Genomic DNA, 25,080 nt, shown 5'->3' with positions numbered 1-25,080 from the left:
TGCACAATTATTCAGATCATCAGAGCATAGATAGGGGAGCCCTTACTACCAACAGGACCATGTAAGAAGGCTGCTTCAGCCAAGAAGGCAGATCTCTGAAGCATGGACAGGCTTGGCTGCCCACCGGTTGGATGGAGTAGAGTTTTATTGTGCTCTTTCACCTCCCCGAGCTGTCCCCGCACATTATCAGCTTGTGACGGCACCTTATCTTTCCCTCAATTGAATTTTGCATTATCTCTGTTGCTTTGCTTCCTACCTTTTCAGCACTTTGCTGGATATTTGTCTGAGCAATTTTAGAGGTTCATTTTAGAACTCAATGTTCAACAGATGATGGATATCAAAGCAATGCTCATTTTTTTTTTTTAAAAAGACTTCGTGTTTAGATGATTAATATTTCTTTGTCTCTGTCAATAGAAGTCCTAGCCTTAAATTGCCAAATGAGTCATGAAGCTTCTCAGAGGAGCTTACAGAAATCTGAAGTGGACATCACATAAGCCTGGTGTTATTAAGTAGCCAAATTACAAAATGGAAATAATTTAAAAATAAGTGTATTTTATTCATCACTTTTAGGGAACAAGAGGCTGTAATGCCTTTTAGAAGGTTGAAACGCTATCTAAAAGGGAGTGTCTCCTTTCCACTTTAATTGCATTTACATTGATTTTCTTTTATTTATTGGTTTTTCTTTAATTTACCACCTACTATTGATTTTTAGCTGCCTGTAAAGAGTTTTTGCAGTCAAATGCTGCCACATCCGAATGCCTCTACAAACAGAATGGCATTTGAATCTGGACAAGCGACCAAGGCCTACAGTTGATTTTATGTGCTGAAATCTACTTATTTCTATAGTCAGATAGCATTGAACTTTATTGATGGGAGTTTGATCTCAGAGGATTTATATGGGGGGAATTTATAAAGGTTTTTAAAATGAAAAATGAGTAATGAAGGCACTGACAAGGGAAAAGAAAAACACTTTTAGAAAAGCCCACTGACGTTTACTTCTAAAAACAGTTACAGGGCACCGCAGCACGGGTCCTTGGCGTGGCACGTGGCGTGGTTGCTATCCCCGCATGCCTGTCTCTTCCCCGGGTTTGTGAGAGCAGTTGCAGGTTTGCAGCTGAGGGGTGACACTATGCACACCCCCTGCTTCTTTCTGAACTTGTCATGTTACAAGTTGACATACATTGACATGTCTTTCTCCTTCCCAGAAGGAAATGACAGGAGCTTATGAAAGGTAATGGACTATGATTTAAATTATATTTTAATTGCAGCCAAACCAAAGAATTTCTGGTTTATAATTATTGCATTTCTATGAATCTTACCACTGGGCATAAAAGGTTATACGTTTTTAGTATATTTTCCAACAGCATTTTTTCTATGAGTTTTTTTTTTTCCTGTTTGATCTCATACTTTAAGACTTCCTGCCTGTTAAAACTAACATTGTAGGATGATCATCCTCCTAGGTTATTAAAAATTATTTGTAAACATAATTTTATTGGCTGAAATCATATGGGTCATATGGCTTAAGTTTTTCTTCAGTTGGACAACTAAGACCTTTAAAATGATTGTTGCTCTTATCTATACTGTTAAGCATTGTATTAAGTTTTTACTGTGTTTTAAATTACTCCCTTGGGATAGAGATATTCATAGAACTAAAATTAGTTAATATTTGTGAAGAGATTTAGGATTTTGACACATATCTTGAAATAACCTTTCATCAATACAGCAAGATAGATGCTATTATTTATATTTTACAAATAAGGGAACTGAGGTTTGAAAAAGTTAAATTATTTGTCTAGTATCACATAGCTGTTAATGCTAGAAACCAACCCGGGGTGAAACACCATTCCCTTTTCATGATAACAGCATTTCAAATATATTCCTGGGGGTGTTAATAGAGAGTGCAAGGCAAAAAGGGCTCACGATAAAAAAAAAAAAAAATTGGGGAAATGTCAAGTTAAAATTCAGTAAGAACTTTTCAAAAGTGCTCAGAGCCCTAGAAATTACCATAATTTCTGTGGCTGCAGAACCCTGGAGAACCGTGTGCTGCAGCCCACCTCCTGCAGCTCTCCTCTCTCACTGCCCTCAACCTCACCCCTGCGTGCTCTTTGGATACCTGAGTGCCCCGGGGTTGCCAGGATGGCAGTCTCCTCTAGCTCTTACCTCAACACTGAGTGAGCTCCCAGGGGCCATGGAAGGAGTCATTGTTACCTCATTATTTTGCCAGAAATCACAAGTTGATCTTATATATCTCTCTCTCAGACAAGTAGGACAGACACACCTGGAGGTGGACACAGATTGGTAGGGAGGGCACTGCCCTGTACTTCTCTGTCTTGTATCCTTTCCTTCCTTCCTTCCTTCCTTCCTTCCTTCCTTCCTTCCTTCCTTCCTTCCTTCCTTCCTTCCTTCCTTCCTTCCTTCCTTCCTCCCTCTCCTCCCTCTCTCCCTCCCTTCCTCCCCTCCCTCCCTCCTTTAAAGGGAGAGAGATAGTTAGAAACATCGATGAGAGAGAAACATTGATCAGCTGCCTCCTGCACATCCCCTACTGGGGATGTGCCCACAACCAAGGTACATGCCCTTGACCAGAATCAACCTGGGACCTTTCAGTCCTCAGGCCAAAGCTCTATCCACTGAGCCAATCTGGACTTGGCTTGCACCTGTTTTAGAGCTCTATAGTCAAAACTTCCTAACCATTGATAAAGTAATTTGAGCTGATGTATTAAAGAGTTTATCCTTTGGGGGAACTGTTTGCATTTTAATAAAGGATTCCTAGAGATGTCAAAGTGTTAACCCAAAGGAAATCAGGGTGAAATGCACACAATAATAATATCTGCTTGGGGGCTGGGGCTCTTTCGAGTCAAATGGTCCAAAAGTTTGCTTCTAACCAAGCTCTCAGACTCCCACACCTACCCAGGCCATACCATTTCCCAAGCATTCCTGTACATCGTTTCTAAATTATAAGAACCTCAAGTTACCCGCAATACTGAAAGCCTGCTGAAATCTTAAAGCTGCTCAGGCTGCTCTGGTTTAGAACACAAGATTAATTTCTGGATACACAACAAACCAAGCAGCATGGTTATTTACAGTGAGTCCTTAGTTATCCAGTATCATAAAGAAATTAGTTTCATGCACACTTATCCCAGTGAATCTTCCAAACTTGGCATGATTTAGTAATTCTAGTAGAAGTTATATTTTAAAAGTGTATTTCATATGACTGCTTTTCTAAAGCATATACCGAATATAAATTTTATTTGGTGATTGGGGCTCAGCGTAGTGAACATAAATTAGTACCCGGTGTTATCATATGGTAATTTTGAAGTATGTGGATTATCTGTTTCAACACCAAATGCCCTCAGCGTTGTGTTTTTAAAATATACACGGGTTCTGCCTGTTTTTGTTTAATTTGCCGGACTCTTCCCTCCTGCCCAGAACCTGTCGCTCCTGGTTTGCGCCCCTCCAGGTGTCTGTTCTGTGTCCTTCCTTCGCACAAACATATCTGCTTCTAATGCTTTGGATTTAGAAACCAGGTTAGCCAAGTGGGTTGGAGCTTTATCTATAATATGTGTGCATGGATTTTTGCCCCTGAGGATTTCTCTCCTGAGCAAAGTGTATGGATTTCAGAGTTTTCGTATTTAAAGGCCTTCATTTTGGTTGCACAAAGCCTTTTAAATTTACTTGCTGCATGATCTTACTTCTGTATTTTCTTCTTAATAACTGAGATTCCAAGATAAATATCCTCTAAATAATTGAGGCATTTCTGTCATGAGATTAACGTTTTTATTCCACAAATATTCACTGGTTGCTTCTGGTGCTTAGGATTCTTCAACGAGCAAAACAGAAGATCCCTGCTTTCCTAGAGCTTGCATTTAGCAGAGGAATTAGATAAAAGACAATAGACATAATAAACGGGTACGTTACATGTTATGTTTGAAAATAGTACGTGTTGTGGGGAGGAGGGAAGTACAATCAATAGAAGTAGAGCTCAGGAGTGGTAGTGGGAATGGTGAAACGTGTAACATAGGTCAGTCAGAATATGGTTCATGGGAAAATGATTTAAGAAAAAGTTGAGGGGAGTTAACTAAGCATATGTTTGTGATAAGAACATCCTAGTAATGGGAATAGCCAGTGCAAAGGCCCTGGGGTTAGTGTATATATATATATATGGTTGAAGGAATAGTAAGGAGGCTACTGTCTCCAGAGTGAAGTTACCAACTGAAAGATTAGGGAATTCAGAGAATGAGGGCAGATCATATAGAAAGTAGACTGCTATTATAAAGGCCTTGATTTTTACTCTGAATGAAGCAGAGAGTCACTGAAGGAATTTGAGAAAAGCAATGGCATAACCTGACTTGCAGTTTTATGAGATCACTGTGATAGCAATGTTGAGAAGATGCTATGGTGAGGCGGTAATGGCAGAGAAAGGGAGACCTATTGCAGTAATCAGGTAAAAGATGATGGTGGCTTGATCAGAGTGACAGCAGTGGAGACAGTGAGAAGAAGTGGAATGCAATTTGGAGAACCAAATTGAATGAATTAAATGTGGGAATGTGTGAGAAAGAAAAGTCAGGGATAATTCTAAGGTTTTGGAGCCTGGGCAATTGGAAGGATTGTGAGACTATTTGTTATGATGGGGAAGGCTGAAGATAGGGAATGAGGAATTCAGTTCTGGACATGTTGAATTTGAGATGTCTATTAGAAACCCATTTGGAGATGTGGAATAGAAAGTCAATATGTGACTCTGAAGTTTGGAAGAGCAGTCTAAGCTGGAGATTATAAATTTGGAAATAATTAATACATCGATGATATTTAAAGCCATGAGGTTGGAGAGCATCAATGAAGTGGGTATTAAAGAGACCACTTTAAGCCCTGTCGTCCTCTAATAAGAGTTCATGGTAGGGGGAGTAACCAGCAAAATAGCTATGTAGGAGTGAGTTATAAGGTAGGGGGAAACAGGAATGTGGAATGTGTCTTGAAAAGCAAGTGAAGATGTTTCTGAATATTCAGATAAATCATATCCTGTTGAAATGTTGGTGGCGGAGGGGAGCAGATCTCCCCCTTACAGGGTTCTTGTCTCAAAGAGTTTGAAGAATAAAATTCTCAGGCTAAAAGGACTTGTTAGTAAAAGGGTAGAAATTTATTGGAAGCAAATACACACACCCAGGTAGGGAGGAGTTCCCAAGTGAGAAACCCACTAAGCTCCTTTCCCTAAGGCTTATGAATGCTGTAGTTCTTTGTCTCTTCATGGTCCCTTATAATTGGACCCCTTCCTGATTTTATGACTCTGTGCTTTTCTAATTGGTTAGTCTCCCAAAGAATATCATCTTCAAGGTCCAATACCCATGTGGTGTCCCCTTCTCTCTCTCCCCCTTATCTTGTAACATCTCTCTATCTCCTGTGAACATGTTTCCCTTTCCCCAGCACTTGTCAACATTTCTCTATCCTCTGTGAAGGTATGTTTCTTTCTTGTCCATACTCTCTGATTTTTCTTTATCTTCTGTGAATATATATCTTCTTCTCCCCTTATCCTGTGACATCTTTCCATTCTCTATGAATGTATGCCTTCTGGCAGCTCCAAGGCCTCACCTGTGCATTCCTCCCCCATGGACCCTCTTTATTCCTAAGACTCGCTAAACCTGCCTATTTTATTCCTAAAATTCCTTTCACTACTGACAAAACATTGGAAAGAAGAAAGACCACAATCTGGACTTGCATTTGAAGTTTCATATCTTACAGATGACACTGCTAACAGGTGGAGTTATCCAGCATGGTCGGCAGTTGGGTGGGTTGTTGACTCTGTGCCAGGTCTTGGAATGTTGTTGTGAAGAAGACGGCAACAATGAACACAAAAATAAAATTCCTCACTGACAAGGTACAGGGCAGATGCATCACCTGCGGCTTAACTAGAATGAGATCATCCACCTGAAATGTTGGGTACATGGGAAAGCTCGGGTATAGAAAGATGAAAAATGAAGGTATAGAGGTGCAGAGGACAAGAGAGAGGATAACATGAATACAACCATGAACACATAGGGTGCTGTTTCTCTGTAACAGATGGAGAAAAGTACAGGGAGTCATTATCACCGTGATAAATACTGAGCAGCAAGGAAGCAAACTATCACAGCTGAGGCATGCAGACTGCTGTGAAACTCAGAAGTGATATTATCAATAAAGCCAGAGTTGGCAAATGATTAACAAATAAACAACATATGGCTCACTGGCTGCCATGTCCCTGGGAACGTCTCTCTAGTATGTCTCCGGGAATGAGTTTCTGGTCAGTGCACATTTGCTTCTGGTACATATGGCAGTAGTGAAATTGTAACTACCCAGTTTACCTAAGGAAAAATGCTGCTAAAAAGACAACTAGAGAGCTCTGTTTCTGGACAAATGGACTTAATTCTCCTGATTTCTCCCTCTAAATGCAACTGTACACCATGGTTATTCTACATAAAACAAGCAGAAAAGACTCTGAAAGGTGGATTGGGACTTCTGTCTCTGAAGAGTGACAGAGTGGTGAGTTCCTTGAGTTTTCTCTTAGCCTCAGCTGTCCCAGGTTGGGTGCTGGAGTAGATGGCAACCCAGAAATGCCAACAGACAGAAACAAATAAGACGCCTCAAGAAAAGCCTAGCAGGATGGAAAAACGTTTAGATGATAACCGTTCTGCTTTAATCAAACACCACAGAAAACACTTACGGCTCAACTCTACCTCCATCAGTGAAGGCCAAGAGTGGAACCTAAACTTTCCCCCTTGCCTGACTGTAATGAAGCAGCCTTCCCACCTTGATGTTGAAGCAGCCCTCATAGAAATGCTTCAAGGAGCAGTTCATCCAGATGATGAATTCCCTGCTCTTGAAAGCTCCCATTTATCCAGGAATACATAAATTGTGAATTGATGACATTGGCTCAGTGATATATGGATTAGGAAAAAATGACCCAGACCTTTTTTTTTTTCTTTTTCTTTTTCTTTACTGGATATTACAAGCAGATCTTCTGAAGGAATCCTATTAAAAAAAAGAGTAATATGCATATAGACTGAATGGCAGAACAACTGAATAACCAATCCAAGCATAATGTGCTAATGATATGCTAAGGCTGCTCAACCACTTGCTATGACATGCACTGACCACTAGGATGCAGACAGTCAACTGGTTGTCCAGTCGCTATGATGTGCATTACCATCAGGGGGCAGATGCTCCAACTGGTAGGTTAGCTTGCTGCTGAGGTCCAGCCGATCGGGACTGAGAGACATGGGCCAGACATGCCCTGGAGCCCTCCTGTGGTCCCTCTTCAACCTGATAGTGCACTGGTGGGCCTAGCCTGCACCCTCTCACCATCTGGGACCCCTTGGGGAATGTCAGAGAGCCAGTTTCGACCTGATCCCACAGGCCACGCCCCTTAGGAGGGTGCCAGACAAAAGGTTCATGGCTGGCAAGTGCTTCTGCAGCAGTGTGAGCCTCTCCCTATCTGGACTGATTGGGCACGAGCTTGCAGGCAGGCACAGAGGGGCCGGGATGAACGGAGCAGCAGGTAGGAGCTGTGGGTTTCAGCCCAATCCCTGCAGGCCACCCAGAGGGACTCCACTTGTGCACAAATTCATGCACTGGGCCTCTAGTTAGTTATAGATAATTAATGTTGACTTTTCCACTTTTTTAAAAAAATATATTTTATTGATTTTTTACAGAGAGTAGGAGAGAGTGATAGAGAGCCAGAAATGTCGACCAGCTGCCTCCTGCACACCCCCCAAGGGGGATGTGCTCGCAACCAAGGCACAAGCCCCCGACCGGAATCGAACCTGGGACCCTTCAGTCCGCAGACCGACGCTCTACCACTGAGCCAAACCGGTTTCGGCTGACATTTCCACTTTTATGTAAGGAAAAATATTGTCTAGTCTGTTCTTTAATTTTATTTTTTAAAATATATTTTTATTGATTTCAGAGAAGAAGAGAAAGGGACAGAAAAAGAATCATTGATTGGCTGCCTCCTGCAGGCCCCACACTGGGAATTAAACCTGGAACTGTGACCTCCTTGTTCATAGGTCAATGCTTAACCACTGAGCCACAGCAGCCAGGATAGACTGTCCTTTAAAAAAAAAAAAAAAAACCTTGGTGTGTTGGCATATGTTATAAAATTTTAAATATCTACATATTCATCTTTCCTTTTTTTTTTTTTTTTTTGGTAGTTTTGGTCAAGAAAGAAACTGTATATTAATCAATGGAAATACTATTCAACTTATAAAAAGTATTATTACCATTTCATGATTCACATCTTTCTTATTAACCAGTAAGCACACTTTACCTCTTTACCTGCTTCCTACACAAAGTTGGTGCCAAGTAAAATTTTATTTGATGATTGAATAAACGTGGTACCTGCAGAAGTACCATCCAAAAATCCTGCAGCTTGGGTTCTGGGTTGTGAGCCTCGTGGGAGGATTTGAAGTAGCTGTTAGTTCTGAACCCTGAGTGTAGTCAGACTTGAGAAGGTGGGAATTTGCCTGGACTGTGATCTGAAAGTCTTTTTTTTTTTTTTTCAGTACCATATGCAAATTAGAGTTCTTGACTCTTAATAATGGGCTTATTATTTCTAATTAAACAAAATATCTTACAAAATTCATATATCCTATAATTTTTTAGTTCAGTTGAGGACCTGAAATTCTTACTTTTATTTAATCTGAGTTTATAAAAAAAATGCTTTATTGAGGTAGACAGTCATACAATAAAGTGCAAAATTATACAATTTGGTAAGTTGTGGCTTATGCATACACTTATGAAGTCATCACCATAACCAACTTTGAGAACTACCCATAGCCCCTAAATTCTTCAGGGCCTTTTTATATTCTCTGGTTGCAGCCTCTCCCTACCCTGTCTCATTCCTAAGCAACATCTCTTCTGCTTTTGTCACTAGAGGTTAGTTTGCATTTTCTAGAATTTCACATAAGTGGAATCATTCAATAGAAAGAAAAAGGAAAGTTGACAACGTGACCACTATTGTCTTTGTTTTCTGAAGAAGAAAAAAAAAAGTATTTCATGGGGTTCCATTTTCAGCTTGTTTTTCTGATTAGGCAAATTTTCCTTTCTGAATAATCTCATGCTCCTCATGGATTCAGCTGACAGGTATTTCTGATGATTCTCAAGTCTGAATCTCTAGCCCAGCTCTGCTGACCTTCAGGCTTCCTGATAGTTCTGTCATTTCTTGTTAAGATATATACTATTAGAGAACAGACTGATAATTCTGGGGGCTGGGTGAAAAGGTGAAGGGGTTAAGCAAAAAGACCCCACAAAACCCTTCACAGACACAGACAACTATTCGATATATGGTGATTACCAGAGGGAAAGGGGGGCAGGGATAGACAAGATAAAGAGAGGATGAATGGTGACAGAAAAAGATATGACTTTGAGTGGTGAACACACAATACAATATACAGATGATTTATTATAAAATTGAACACCTGAAACCTATATCATTTTATTAACCAATGTCAGCCCAATAAATTCAATAAAAAGACTTTTTAAAGGTAGCAGGAAAAAAGATATATGCTATTGAAGATTCACGAACAAGTTGTATTTGTGTTTAACCCTCAGTTCCTGTCCATGTGAGTATGTTTGATGTATCTGTATATATAAAGGCCTAATATGCAAATTGTCTCCATGGAAGTTTGACTGGGAGACTGACCACTTGCTATGATGTGTGCTGATCACCAGGGGGTGGCACAGAATGAAGGAAGGCCCTGGTCAGCAGCCAGAAGACCCCGGCCAGCCCTGATTGCTGGCCAGGCCTAGGGACCCTGTCTGTGCATGAATTTTATGCACCAGGTCTCTAGTACCATTATAGTGTGGAGGGGATAATTTCTCTTCCTGCTTTTATCTAGCCGCTTGATAGTCTTTCAGCCAGTTCATCCATGCTTCCTGAGCACAGTACAATTTGTTGTTGGATGGAATTATTTGATAAGACCATTTTTTTTTTATTTTTTTTTTTAGCTTGTCTGCCTCTTTTTTGGCCAAAAGATTTGGACATAGCTATTGGGTGGTGTTTCTTCTCCCCCCCCCCCCCCCCCCCCCACACACACACACATTTTCTCTTAGTCTATGAGTTTCACCTCCAAGGAAAGCTACAAGCAATTTCTGCATTTTCTTTCTAATTGCCCTGCTTGGAGCCAAGTCTATAGTCTTTAGCTACAAAAAAAAAAAAAAAAAAAAAAAAAAAAAAAAAAGTTCTGGCACCTTTACTTCAAGATGTGCATAATTGCCTTTTGGATATTGTTAGAAGAATCACAGTTTTGTATTGTTATATAGTTCAGGATTTCCCCACTCAAGATATAAAAAGATTTGGGCTCATTTCTATCTCCACATAGATAAAACTTCTATCTGAAATAAACATAGAAACACATTCAATACTTTTTAAATCCACTTTTGTGTGTACCACCAAACAACTGTCCCTGGTCTGGCTTTGCCAGCATCTTCAGCTGTTAGTTCATTGTAGGTGGATTACAGGCTGACTTCAGATGCTATGTTCTTCAGTGATTCATGTTGTTTTGATGCAGGAGTTTTTTTTATTGACTTGGACAAAATGTGTGCACTGATGTGCACAGACAGGCCCAAATCTCTATCAGATGAAAACTTGGGAGCTATTAAAGTCAGGGAGCTCAATGAAAGGAATGAATGAATTAGCAGACAGTCATTCATACAGGACGTGCATTGCTATTTTAAAATGCAAAGAGGAAAAATACATCTATCATTTTAAAAAACTCCTCTTAGTTTTGATTGGTGTTTGTTATAGAGATTTTCACTAAAACAGAAAATGGAACTATTTATATAGTCTCATGCTTGTAAACAAACCACTTGATTTATCACTTATTTATTTATCTATTTATTTATTTTTTTTAGCAATTTTAATAGGAAATAGTTTGTGGGAGCCAGTAGATTTTCTTTCTTTTTTGTCCAAAAAGAAAAAAGAAAAAGCTTCTATTGATTTATCGAGAAATCACACTTTCTGGTGTGAACACTCAGGCGGAAAAGTGCCAGCTGGACACTCTGGTGACGTTAGCATAACCAGTTCTCGCCAAAGACGCTGCTCACTGTTCCACACTGCAGTGCTGAGGGTGGGGGTTCCCATCTAACTCCAAATCAGCCAATGCGCAGCATTTTTACTGCACATAAAAATATTTATGACCTACTGGTTTGCATGCAAAAACTGGACGTGGGCCAAGATGGAAACCAGAATATTCATGTGATAAATTCTTTTAAAAAGTAAAATGGCAAAATTTTTCTTCTCAAAAATCTTTCTGTAAAAGTGATGCTCTGGGCAGCTCTCCTGCATTCTCTCACAGTGCTGAATGCCGGCCAGGGATTAAAAATATAAGTATGTCCTGATTATTGCAATGGGACATACTTATACTACAAAATTCTTTGTCCTTCACCCGAAATTCAAATTTAAATGCTGTCCTGTATTTATATTTGCAAAATCTGGCAACTCTGAGCTTTCCACGGTTTTCACATAAAGAATGATCTTTAAGGAGATCCACTTTAATAAGATGCTCTGAGAGTGGATTAATAAGGTGCTTAGGGCTAACTACAGGTAGTTGAACTCTCTTAAAAAGGATGGCACTAATTAAAATGCAAGCTTAGTTTTTGTTGGCATTGGTGGTGGTGGCGGAACACAGGTGTGTATGTACTGCTACTTTTGTTTGCTTGTTGAGTAGGGCATGCAAATCTGGCTATGGCTGAGCAGCTGGAGGGAAGAGTAGCTGAGGGCTGCTAATGGCTGGTCTTCCCCTTCTGCCTTCCCTGAGGCTGTGTTCCGCCTCTTTGCTAAACAAACAGTGAACCAACAGAAAACATTCAGAGTGGCTCTCAATTATCAGCCTGCCTAGGGCAGTCACACTTCTCTAGGTGGCCCCTGATTAACTATGTTGGGTAAGAGTCCAGTTCTCAGCCACCCCCACTGACCTTGAGGTTGGGTGGAAGTTACTAAACACCTCTAAGCTCCGTTTCCCCATCTGGCAATACCTATCTTATAAGGCTTTTGTAGGAGTAAATGAGTTAATATGTGAAAAGCAAGTACATTGATTGGCTACTAATAAATCCAAAATAAACGCCAGCTGCGATTTTTGCTATAATTCCCTAAACATAGTGCTTGCTGGGTTATGTCATAGTTGTTTACCTAAGGGAATTTATTTGAATGCACACGGCTTGAGAAAGGGATCCCTCCAGCTCACGTTTTACCCACAGCGTATGGCATGTGGCATTCAGTAGGCACTGCACTGGATGAATGTTTGTTGAGGTGAAGAATGTTGACATCTATTGTCCCATGGATTTAGGAAATAAACTCTGGTTGGGTCCTGAGCAGTCACACTTAGAGAACCAGTACTCTGGGTCAGAACTTTCCAGCTGAAGTGCAGTGCTGTTAAACCTGAGAGACGGGGTCCCATAGCCTTTGGCGGCCTGAGCTTCCGTGGTGGCTTGGGGATGAGACTTAGTTTATCCCCAGGAATTTTCTATGAGTGCCATGACTTTAAAAGATTGGGAGGCACTGCTCTAGGCTGAAATGTAAAGTGTTTGGTTGTCACTAAATAGTACATACAGTTTGCTTTTGAAAAAGCAACAAAAACAAAAACACACCATAGGTTTTAGCTAAAGATTGGAAAGATATACATGAATTGAGTGTATTTGAGGAGATTGTAATTGTGGGTGATTTTTTGCCCTAATGTTTTCCTAAGTACATTTCTATAATTAAGAGGGGATAAACTTTCATAAGTGTTATTTAAAAACTATTTTAGCCCTAGTTGATTTGGCTCAGTGGATAGAGCGTTGGCTTGCAGACTGAAGGGTCCTGGGTTCGATTCCAGTCAAGGGCACATACCTGGGTTCTGGGCTTGACCCCCAGTAGGGAGCATGCAGGAGGCAGCCGATTAGTGATTTTTCTCTCATCCTTGATGTTGTTATCTTTCTCTCCCTCTCCTTTTCTCTCTGAAATCAATAAAATATATTTAAAATATATTTTAATGTTACTTTTAAATGTTAATTTATATGCAACTGTAAGTAAACCCCTAACAATGATGTAAAATAGATACAGTTGTTATATTGTGAACAATAGAGCAGACTCAATGAAGGTTAAATAAAAGTTCACATTTAGTCTGTGAAGAAAAATGTCATTTCTCCAGGGGTAATAAAAAGCTGTCCATCTAGAAGTTAAAAACTGTTGAAATTTGAACACTTATATAAAGGAAACTTTTGAATTCAGGGAATAAAAATAAATACATTTTAAACAGAGCAAAAGGTTATTTTAAAATTTATTTATGAAATGAATGCCATGAATCAGTGATTCACTAAAGGCTTAATATGTTTCTTGAATAAATATGTGATTAACCAAGTATCTACTATGTGCTAGGCACTGTATTAGGCAACCAAAAATGTCAGATGTAGTCTCTGGGCTAATGTTGCCCAGGGTCTGGGGGAAGAGTCAAATTTGTTTTCTTATCAAACATTTTTTTTTGTACTGGTTATGTTACAAACCCAGGATTACTAATTCATCATAAGTACCTGCTTTCTGAATCTGCTCAGGACCCATGTCTTCCAGGATGTCAGTATCCATTCTGATCCCTTTCTTGGATTTAAATTCATGTTGACTTCCATCTGGGTGGATAGACTGTTTTCCCTTTCATTTAGTAGTTTTGGTCTACTCAGAAATGTAGTGCCACTTCTTGCACATTTACATCGCTTTAAAAAATTATATATATAAATATAAATATAAATATAAATATAAATATAAATATAAATATAAATATATTGTGTGTATATATATATATATTGATTTTTACAGAGAAGAAGGGAGAGGGAGAGAGAGAAACATCAATGAGAGAGAGAAACATCAATCAGCTACCTTCTGCACACCCCCTACTTGGGCTGTGCCCACAACCAAGGTACCTGCACTTGACCGGAATCAAAACCTGGGACCCTTCAGTCTGCAGGCCAAAGCTCTATCCACTGACCGAAACTGGCCAGAGCTACATTGATTTTGAAAGATCATCCCTGGCACCCCATAATTTGGATGTTGGTACACTTGAAGTTATCCCAGAGGCTCCTTTCACTATCTTCATATTTTTGAATTATTTTTTCTTTTTGCTCTTCCGGTTGGTGTTTTTTGTTTCCTCCTATTTTAAATCTTTGACTTGATTATAGAGATCCTCCAGTGTACTGTTGAATCTCTGTATATTATTCTTTATTTCCACCAGTGTATGCTTAATTTCTGACTGGTCCTTTTCCATTTTATTTTGATGTTCTCACTGTTTCTTGAAGGTCTCACTAAGTTTCTCGGAGGTTTCTAGAAGATTCTTGAGTAACCTTAAAACTGTGGTTTTGAACTCTATATTCCGTAGTTTGCTTTCATCCATTTCTTTCATTTGTGACATGTTTTTTTGTCTCCAGATTTTGGCTGCTTCCCTGTGATTGTTTCTATGTATTGGGTAGCTGCTAAGTCTGCTTGAGTTGATAGAGTGGCCTTGTATATTAGGTGTCCTATAGGGTCCAGTAACCTGAGGTGGACACTCTTGGTGCACCCCTTTGTGGGCTGTGTGCACAGTCTTGTATTAATAGTTAAGCCTTGATTGCTATTGGTATCACTAGGAGGAATTGACCTCCAGGCCAGTTGGCTATGAGAACCAGCTGTGTCTATAATGGAAGAGCTGCTGTGCAGAAGATACCCTTATGGGGCAGGATTTGCTTCAGTGGGGCTTTAGTGCTCACTGTGTCTGCCCCTTGAGTGTGTCCCTTATGTATGTGAAGAGTTGTAATCTGGTATGGTCTCACACTGACCATTGGGTACACTGGCTCTTGGATCTCCAAGGAGGTGCAAAGTCAGCCACTTCCTTGGGCTGGCCAGCAGGAGCTACAGAGAGATCTGCAGATTCCTCCTCTTTGTATTGGTTTGGAAGTGCCCAGACAAGGCCCAGCTGTGTAACAAGGCAGGCTGCTGCTGCCGGATTGATTGCTTTGGGGCTCCCTGACCCAATTGCTGCCTGTTTGACAGGTTTTAGGCTGAGAAAGGACAGGCCATTCATATACTAAAGCCGCTGCACAAAGCTTGGGTGGGGTTGTAAGAAGAAGAGAGAGAGCAAGATATTGAAAACCTTTTTGAAGAAATAATGATATAAAACTTTCCTTACCTGATGAAAAAAATAGACTTACAAGTCCAGGAAGTGCAGAGACCCCCAAACAAGAGGAATCCAAAGAGGACCACACCAATACCCATCATAATTAAAATGCCAAGGGCAAAAGACAAAGAGAATCTTAAAAGCAGCAAGAGAAAAAGAGTTAGTTACCTACAAGCAAGTACCCATATGACTGTCAGCTAATTTCTCAACAGAAACTATGCAGGCCAGACAGGAATGGCAAGAAATATTCAAAGTAATGAATAGCAAGAACCTACAACCAAGATTACTTTCTACCCAACAAAGCTATCATTTAGAATTGATAGTCTTATAAAGAGCTTCACAGACAAGAATAAGCTAAGGGAGTTCATCACCACCAAACCAGTATTATATGAAATGATGAAGGATATACTTTAAGAAGAGGAGGAAGAAGAAAAAGGTAAAGATGAAAAATTATCTTTATATCTATCAACAAGTGAATCTAAAAATCAAAAGAATAAAAAGTTATCTTTATATCTATCAACAAGTGAATCTAAAAATCAAATGAATAAAAAAAATCTGATGAACAAAACAAACTGGTGAATGTAATAGAATCATGGGCATGGAAAGGGAATGGACTCACAATTCTCGGGAGGAAGTGGGTGTGGGGGGTGCAGGAAGAGATTGGACAAAGAGCTTACACCTATGGATCAGGACAGTTGGGGGCGGGGGTGTGAGGGCCTGGGGTGGGGTGGGAACCTGGTAGAGGGGAGCTATGGGGGGAAAAAGTAACATCTGTAATAATCTGAACAATAAAGATTAAAAAAAAATAAATCATTCCTGTTGGCTTGGCTTTTTCTTTCCCATAAATATTTACAGGTGCCTGAAAAATCCACATCAGATGATTTGTTAATATTAGAAGAAATCAGTAATGTAAACAAGTGATCATGCCACATGAGTAAGATACCATAATTATGAACACACATAGGGCGTTTACTATTATAATTAAAGCTATAATAAAATGGATCTGGCACCTTTCATAATTTACATATTTGTTATTGGACAGCATTGTAATTAGGGACAAATGCTTCCTAGGATGTTCAAATAAACCACTATAATTAGTATTACTTTAGTGCCATCAAGCCACATTTTTCAGTTGTTCTGATTCCATGTACCCTTTCATCATCTTCACACACCCACTGAGGCTTGCAGATGAGAAAAGACAAAGGTCAGGAATCTTACTTATTAAGAGCTGGAGAGCCCTTGTCCTCCCTCTCTCCCTGCTCCAGCCTTGAGATCCCTGTGTCCTCTTCCTGTGCCTCCGCTGCCATCCCAGCCCCCCTCTCTCCAGCACCAACACTTTTTCCATGGGAGCTGCATCCTGCTCGGCCTCTCCGTTCTGGAGCTGGGGACGAAGGCAGCAGAACTCTAAACCCAGAAGAATGGGGATTGCCTGGTGACATGGGGAGGGAGACAAACTGACCGCATAATCACCATGCAGTGAGTGAGGGAGTGGGCAGTGAATTGTACAAATTGGCTATCCAAATAAGGTACGTGTGTAATTTATGGTCTAAGTCAGAATACTGTGAGTCAAGGGTGGCACTGTTACTGATTTCAGTGGGACTGTCAAATAAGCAGTGGCTGTCCTGGACTTAGTGTCTCCTTACTTCTAAGTGGGCACTGGGTGGAGAAGAAGAGAGTGATGGTTATTGTCACACCTACGGATGAGCATATGGATGTGATTGTGTAAGTGTTAATGGAAATGAAGGCTACATGATATTGTGAAAAGTATGATATATGGAGCCCTAATGCTCTGTTCTAATTAATCTCCATACCTTTTGCCCCTTTCTCTTTTAGTTCATTCCTTGCTAGAAGATGAGTTTTCTAAAATAATGACTCTAATTTTTTTTATTCTCCTGCTAATCACACGGATCTCTGCTGACCCGTGTGATTAGCAGAATGTAGTCTGTCCACTCCCTGGCTGGCATTCCAGTCTTGTCTCAGTCTCATTGCTCAGTTTTCCCCTTGGAGAAACCATTAGCGTTTCAGACCTTTGGAACTACTGGCTTCTCCTGGCCTATAATTTCCTACTTCTGTCTTCTTCTTGCCTGGTAATCTTCTACCCTTTGTTTGTGCTTATACAATTTCTGCCCACTCTTCATGGCCCAGTTCAAATTTCAACTAAAATGCTGTGGAAAGTAGAAAATTTGAAGAAAAATGTCCTCTGTAAAGATTTTTCTACTCATTCTTGCTTCCTCTAGCTCTGAACTCCCTGGAGTCTTTATATAGACCTCTGTGTACAGTTCTATGGCCCTATATGACTGCTTTCACCCTGGCATTACCGTTATCTAGACAGAGGTCATAGATCCCGTTATTGGTCAGAATCAAAGTCCTTCCTGTGACTCTCAAACAACCTCTTAATTGTACTTTGCATGTGGTAGACATCCAACAGATTTGTTGAATGACAGAGGCTAGAGACTAAAATTCAGGATTGTGGTGGCTCTTTATCTCTGCTCACGTGAGAAAATGGTGGGGCAAAGGTATTTCCTGTTTTGTTTGCTAGGAGACTTGAGACTGGGATGGGTGTGAAGATCTGAATCTTGCTGGCCCTGAGGAGCGGCTTCCTGTTCCTCACAGCAGGACTAAGAGGTGGACCAGCTTCTGGCGTGTAGGAAGTCGGTTACACGCTCTCAAATTGGAGCGGTCTCCGGCACAGATGGAAAGTCACAGTATCTGTTTACCAAGCGGACCATACGTGACAGTAACAAGGTTCCCTTCCTGATATCGACTCTGGCCAGCCACTGCCCCTTAGGGAACTGTCTGTAGGTATCCTATTGCTGGGGTAGGCATAATTGCTGGATGTAATAATTCAAACCTTGCCTGAAATTATATGCAAGGCCAGCTTTCTTTTTATAGCATTCTATACTTCAGCCTACCGAGCCTGGACTATTAATTCTGATAATTTTGAAAACCAAAATGACTAACAGTAAAAAGAAAGACTGTCAAATTGAATCTTCATCCCTAACTAATCACAATCCCTGCCATATGTCCTTGGCACAAATCATGTTGCTGCCTGGGGCCTTTCATTCTCTGCAGTGAGGCGTGCTGGAAATCTGTGTTGGTGAGGACTGCTCTTGCCATTTTACACCCTGAAGGGGCATAAGAATGAAATTTAGGGCATCTGTTTTCGTTGGCATTTGTAGTGCTGGAATTATGGAAATGAGAGGTCTTAGTGGGTGGGTCTGACAAAAGATTTTAGTGTACCAAAAATTTACCAAAAATCATATTTTCAATTAGCCAACTCTAGTTTTATTTAACAATCTACTCACTATTAAAGCCGGGGCACTGTGAAGGAAAAAATGCATCCTACTGTGCCCTACCTAATTTTTATTTTATCAATAATTTTTAGCTGATAAGGCTTTATACTATATAATCTTTAATTTATAGGCCATACCCAGTTATACTGTACAGAAAACATCATTCCAACCAAATTCCTGAGTGCATTTTGACTTAGCAATAGATCTGGAAAATCCTGTCCCATTTTGGTTAAGATATTCAGGTTCTCAACTAACTGACATAAAACCCTGATTTACTTTTATTTATTTTTTGGCTCAACATATAACTCCTCTTTTGGACTTTTCTAACGATGGACAGAATTTAAAGATGGACTTGGACAGAATCTCGAGGATAATGTAGCTCCATGGCTTCCTTTCTGATATGAGGAAGCCAGTCCCCATATTGATCAGTAGTTGTTTTAAGGAAGAACCTCTGGAGATTAAGCAGCTTGCTTGTTAGTGATAGTGCCAAACGTAAGTCACACCCTATCACTTCTATCATATTCTGTTGATCACAAGGCTGACCTAGATTCATGAAGAGTGAATAAGTCCTATTTCTTGATGGTGATAATGACAAAACACTTGTGGCCATTTTTAATCAACCATACTCAAAGCATAAGTTTTATTTCATAACATTTTAATTGCATCAACAATTAAACAACAATCTTTGGGATGTTAGCTGCCTTTTCTTCAAACATTTGTTTCTTCCTCATTTTGTTTCTCTCCTCCATATGGGACTTTAATTTTATGTAGTTTAAGTCCTTTTGATATTGTCTCACAGGTCACTGAATTTCTGTTTATTGTTATTTTTATTATAAAATTATTATTAATATTATTGTATTTCTTCTGTTCATGCTATAGTTTAGATAATTTTTTACTGCCTGTACTAAGGTTCATTGATCTTTTTTTCTGCAGTGCACAGTCTATCTTAAGCCCATTCAATGAATTTTTTTCTTTTTATATTTTGTCTTTTTCAGCTTTAGAATTTCCATTTGCTTCCTTTTTAAAGTATCCATTCTTATTATGCTAATCTTTTAAAATCTTTAAACACATTTATAATAACTGTTTTTAAAGTTCTTGTTTGATATTTTTAACATCTGTCATCACTGAGTCTGTTTCTATTTACTTTTTTCTGTTCATGAGCCACATTTCCCTGTTTCATTGCTTATCTAGCAATTTCTGATTGTATGCTTGACATTGTGATGCTGTGATATTGAGAATCTGTATTTTGTTTCTTTCTTTAAAGAATGTCAGCTACTATTTCTTTCTTTCTTTTTTTTTTTTTAATATGTTTTATTGATTTTGTACAGAGAGAAAGGGAGAGAGATAGAGAGTTAGAAACATCGATGAGAGAGAGTCATCGATCAGCTGCCTCTCGCACACCCCCTACTGGGGATATGCCCGCAACCAAGGTACATGCCCTTGCCCGGAATCGAATCCGGGACCCTTCAGTCCCCAAGCCGACGCTCTATTCATTGAGCCAAACCGGCTTCGACGTCAGCTACTATTTCATAGGCAGTTAGCTTACTGGCCAGTCAGCTTACTTTTTACTGAAGCTTATTTGTAAAGCTTTTTTTAGGGTAGGTCTAGATCTTGGGCTAACATGGCATTTTGGAGTCTTAGTTGAATGTCCAGTGTGGTCAGGGCAGTCTGTGTACTCTGGCTGTCAGAGATGCTATGTATTGTGTGACCTTTAGAATTTCAGTTCAGCTTACATTCCCCTAGAACTCTCCATGAAACCTTTGTGAAGTCTTTGTAGACTTCATGGGTGATGTCTGTTCTTCCTCTGAATTCCCATTTCCTTTATCCTGTCTTAACTGTGCTTCTTACCACATTTCTGCTTGATAATTGCCGTACATATACAATTCTTTCTGATTCAATTTTAACTTCCTGGGTTCAGGGATCATGCCTTGTTGTTTTTGTTGTTGTTGTTTGTTTGTTTTTGTTTTTTTAATCACTGGAGGGTTTTATTCTCCTCTCATATAGATACTCAGTAAATATTTACAGATTGAATGAATATATTTTCAATACCTTTTTTTTAATGTTGCTGACATTGTTAGGAAAACTTGTAATTAGTAAAGAGTAAACATTTCAGTATTCAAAATGGTTATAATAATCATAATATAACATGGTAAATGGTAAACATCTTGAGTTACAAAGACTTTTGATAGATCCATGACATCATTGGTGTTATAAGTACACATGACTTTAGTATACTAATATTTATGTAACCTCTGTATCAAATGTTTCTGCATGTAAAATTAGGTTCATAAAACATTCTTCATTTAACAGGTTGATCAAAAATTTCAAAGCCCTTTGAAAACGTAATAGTGTTACAAAAAGGCCAAGATTGTCAAATACATAGAGTTTGAGATCTTACTGTTGTTATAATAGAGAAAAACATCCATCCACACCTATCTATAAAGCCTTTAAAAGGCACATGAGAATTCTAGTATGTTTAGAAGAACTTTAGTCATTGCTTTTATTAGATACTTATTTTAAAATTTCTTTGTGGCTAATGATGATGATGATGATGATGATGAAGATGATGGTACTAGTAATAATTTTTCTAGCCTTTTATAATTTATAGAGTTCACATGTATTATCCCAGATTCAACTGTTCATTAGGGGAAGGGACCCGCTCTTTATTATACTAAGTTACTGCTAAAACAAAATGAACAAACTTGCGGGTTCTATCGCTGGTCAGGGCACATACAAGAATCAACCAATAAATACATAAATAAATCAAATCTCTCTTTCTCTCCTATCTCTTTCTCAAATTAAAAAAAAAAAAGAAGAAAGAAAATGAACAAACTGTGAAGTCATTTTAATGTAAATATAGTTAACATGACACCCAATAGTCTGAAATTAATTTACTGATCTTCAAAAGACATACTGAAATTTATAAAATATATTCTTAACTAAATTAATGTTATCTGTCAGCTACAATTGAAATTAAAGTTTAAAAATGACAAGGGAAGTAGTTGAGGAAATTGAGCATTATATACATTCCTCAGGAAGACAGTGCTGTTAAGTCTGTTCTTGTTGTCCACTTCTTGGCCTAGTTCATGATCATGGAGAGGCATCTGGACAGAGAACAGTCCGATTCCCACTTTCCCTTTCCTTTTTGCCTACTTCCTGCACCCTCATAGGTCTGATTGTTGGGTGTTGGCATCTATTGTCCCATGAGGACCCTCAGAGCTTCTACAGGAATTAACATTCAGTAATAACAGAACACAAAATAACATGTAAGCATGGGGAAAATATACAATAACCATAAAATCAACAGAAATATCTCCCCTTAGAAGACCTGCTGTTTAGGTATATGATGATCAATATTTGCAAGCACTTTGCTGTGGGAAGGGCCACCCCCTCCTCCGTCAGCTGAGTGAAAGAGCTAAAGAGCCCTGAGGAAAAAAACTAAAAGCAGGAAAACAGTGGTGGCTAAAAAATAAAACCCAATAGTATTTACTGAATTAATGAATAGAATAGATGAATAAGAGTATCTCCCAGAAAACAATACAGGGTGTCCCCCAAAAATGTACGTACACTTTAACAGCTGATATCTCAAATTTGAGAAAATGAAGTGTATTTTAAACACCGCCTTTATAATTATTCAAAGTGTGTGTACACATCTTTTGGGACACCTTATATTGGCATGCATGAAATGTGAAATAATAATAAAATTGATGCCAAAAAAATGCTATCACATAATGAAATTGATGCCAAAAAATGCTATCAGTTGGATTTCAGAGATGGGAGAGAATGTTGTGAGGAAAAGTTCCAGGAGGACAGTGAACACACAAATGAGTGAGTCAGTATGAGAAAATAACTTCATGTCTGTATTAGTTTCCTATTGCTGCGTAACATATGACCACAACCTGAGTGGCCCAGAGCAGCATACACTTATCCTTCCCATGGGCAGGTGCCTGAGCATGGCCAGTCTGAGTCTTCTGCTCAGAGTCTAAAGGACTGAAATTAAGGCATTGACTTGGTGTTCCTTTCTGGGGCTTGGAGTCCTTTTCCAAGCTCACATGATTGGTGGTAGAATTCAGTTTCTTGAAGTTTTAGACCTGAGATGTGGAGGGTCGCCTGGGAAGACACATGGGCAATTTTCTTTAATTATTGCCAGTTGAACTCAAGGCGTAGGCAGAGCCACACCCTGGGAACATGTTTTCCCAAGATGGCGGACGTGTTGTCAGCTTGGCCTTCATATCAGCCCAGGTGTTGGCAGGGGCAGGACCAGGCATGCTAGGGCCTACTTAAGAAGTGATAACTTCCTGGTATTGGGGTATAAAATAAATGCACTGGGAGGAGTTGTCGTCTTCTTCCTGCCTCTCCAGCAGGCAGGATGGCAGCCCACCCAACTCCCAGCTTAAAATCTATCTCTGTGTCTTCTCTCTTTATTTCTAATATTTCTCAATCCCTGGCCGCCTCCACTTAGAACTGGTTCATTCATCTCTCTTTCCGTGTTGGACACGGAAAAGGGAGACCCCCGCCATGTCTGGCCCCTGCCGCGTCAGGTCCCCGCACTGAGGGCCCTGTTTTCTTGCTGGCTGCCAGCCAGGGACCTCACACATTCTTGCTCTGTGGCCTCCTTACAACATGGCAGCTTCCTTCTTCAAGACCAGCAAAGGAACCTCCCACTTCTTCCATTCCCTTTTAAAGGACTCACTGGATTAGGTCAGGCTTACCAAGAAAAAAGTTTCCCTTTGATTCACTAAGGTCAACTGATTTGGGATCTTATACAATTAAAACAATTTTTATATTTTTTCAATTACAGTTTATATTCAGAATTATTTCCGTATTAATTTCAAGTGTGCAGCATAGTAGTTAGATAATTATTTACTTTACAACGTGTTCCCCTTAATATTTCCAGTACCCATCTGTCACCAGACATAGTTATTACAGTATTATCCTATATAATAAAAAGGTAATGTGCAAATTGACCCTAACAGCAGAACACAGGACTTGTCACTGTGAGACACTTTGACTACCTCTTGGTCTCTTTACCTGGCTGGCAGGCTCAGATCACCTAATGGCCAACCACTGCGGCGGCAGGGCCAGCCAGTGGGCAGGAACAGCTGACCTGTAGGCCCCCTCCCCGGGCCGTTAGGCACTGATCACCGGGTGGTGAACAGGGAACTGGGGCTGGCTGCGGGCAGCTGGGAAGAGGCTCCTGATCACAGGCCAGGCCTAAGGGCTATACCCACGCATGAATTCCGTGTGCCGGGCCTCTCATTTACTATATTTCCCGTGCTGTACAAGGAGTCTTAATTACACCTATGAAGTCTCTTTACCTTTGTCATATACCTAACATAACCACGGGAGTGATATAGCTCTACTTTTTCCATGTTCTTCTGACTAAAAGCAAATCATAGCTTCTGTCCATGTTCTAGGGGAATATACAAGGGGGTGGGCATTGCTGGTCACCTTTGAGTCCTGCCTACCAGTATCTTCTTTTGTAAATGATTCTTTTTTTCTTTTTAAATTGTCTGAACATGTTTAAAAGTGAAGTTTTTAAAAAGTGATTTTAAAAAGTGTATCAAATGTCAGGCTAAGGAAAATAACTTCTCTGACAGAGCTTTTACTTGCGTTTACTTAGGGGACCAGCTGTGGAAGGGGAGTGGAAAGGAGTGAGTTATAATTAGAGAAACCTACCTCATCATTCTGATACACTGCGAGAGCTTCCTAACTGGCCTCTTGGTGGCTGGCCTTTCCTTCTCCCACTTGCCTCTACTTGCAGTCAAGGTGATCTTTCCAAAGTGCACACCCAATCATGTCACTACTGCTAAAAATACTTCTGCTGACTATTAAGTGGAACCCCGCTCTCTAGCCTCCTGGAAAGGACTGCCATACTGGTCAGCTCCATTTCCCAATACAGGCTTCACATGCCCTTCATTCACATGCAGCTGAGGCAGTGATGGCAGGGCTAGGAGGAAGGGGCAGATTTGAGAGACACTGAGCAGGTAGAATTACCTGGACGTGATGAGGAAGGTTGAGTCTGCTTCATGCATGGAAATAAGGAGTGCAGGGGCAGTAGCAGATGTGGGAGAGAAGATGAGTTCAGTTTGAGGTCACGGTAAAAAAAATCACATCAATAGACATGCTTGGCCCTCTACTGGGCACTGTGGGATCTGCAAAGAAGTGCCAGGCATAACCTCTATGGAGATAAGAATCTATGTGGCATTCAGAAATTATGGACTCACAAGAGAAGAAGGGCAATAGAAGGATTATCCCCAGGGTTATATTATAGAGGTTGGATAGGTAATATATTAATAGCTGAGTAGAATTTTCCCTACTCCCTGAAATACCTAATAAAAGCAATGACAGATAACATTGCTTTTCATTGTGTCTATGGCTTCAATGTTTAGACACCACATGAGGAATTCTGTAACACCAGCTAGGTGTCCTGCAATTTAACTCACTCAAGTCAATTCTGACTCTGTCAAACTGAAGGTAGCCTTAGATCCCACAGATAAAGGGCTCAGTCCCACAAAAGTACCCCCAGCTCTCACTCTGTAGATGCCAATCATAAGACCAGGCTGTCACGTGCGCTTCCGACCAATAGGCCATAAATCAAACAGGTTTCCACCACGTCCTTCTCGGGTTTGATTAATTTGCTACAG

At 39.9% G+C, this 25,080-nt stretch overlaps 1 protein-coding gene across 2 annotated transcripts in view; it reads left to right on the top strand.

The window, feature by feature from the left end:
• RAPGEF4 (Rap guanine nucleotide exchange factor 4) overlaps window positions 1-25,080 on the top strand; it is a 249,197-nt gene that overhangs the window by 12,617 nt on the left and 211,500 nt on the right. The gene's annotated exons all lie outside the window — the stretch shown is intronic.

Source organism: Pipistrellus kuhlii, unplaced genomic scaffold (assembly GCF_014108245.1).
Source record: "Pipistrellus kuhlii isolate mPipKuh1 unplaced genomic scaffold, mPipKuh1.p scaffold_m20_p_7, whole genome shotgun sequence".
Classification (NCBI taxonomy): domain Eukaryota; kingdom Metazoa; phylum Chordata; class Mammalia; order Chiroptera; family Vespertilionidae; genus Pipistrellus; species Pipistrellus kuhlii.
The sequence above is the reverse complement of the archived record's forward strand: the minus strand, read 5'-3'. Positions and strand labels throughout refer to the sequence as shown.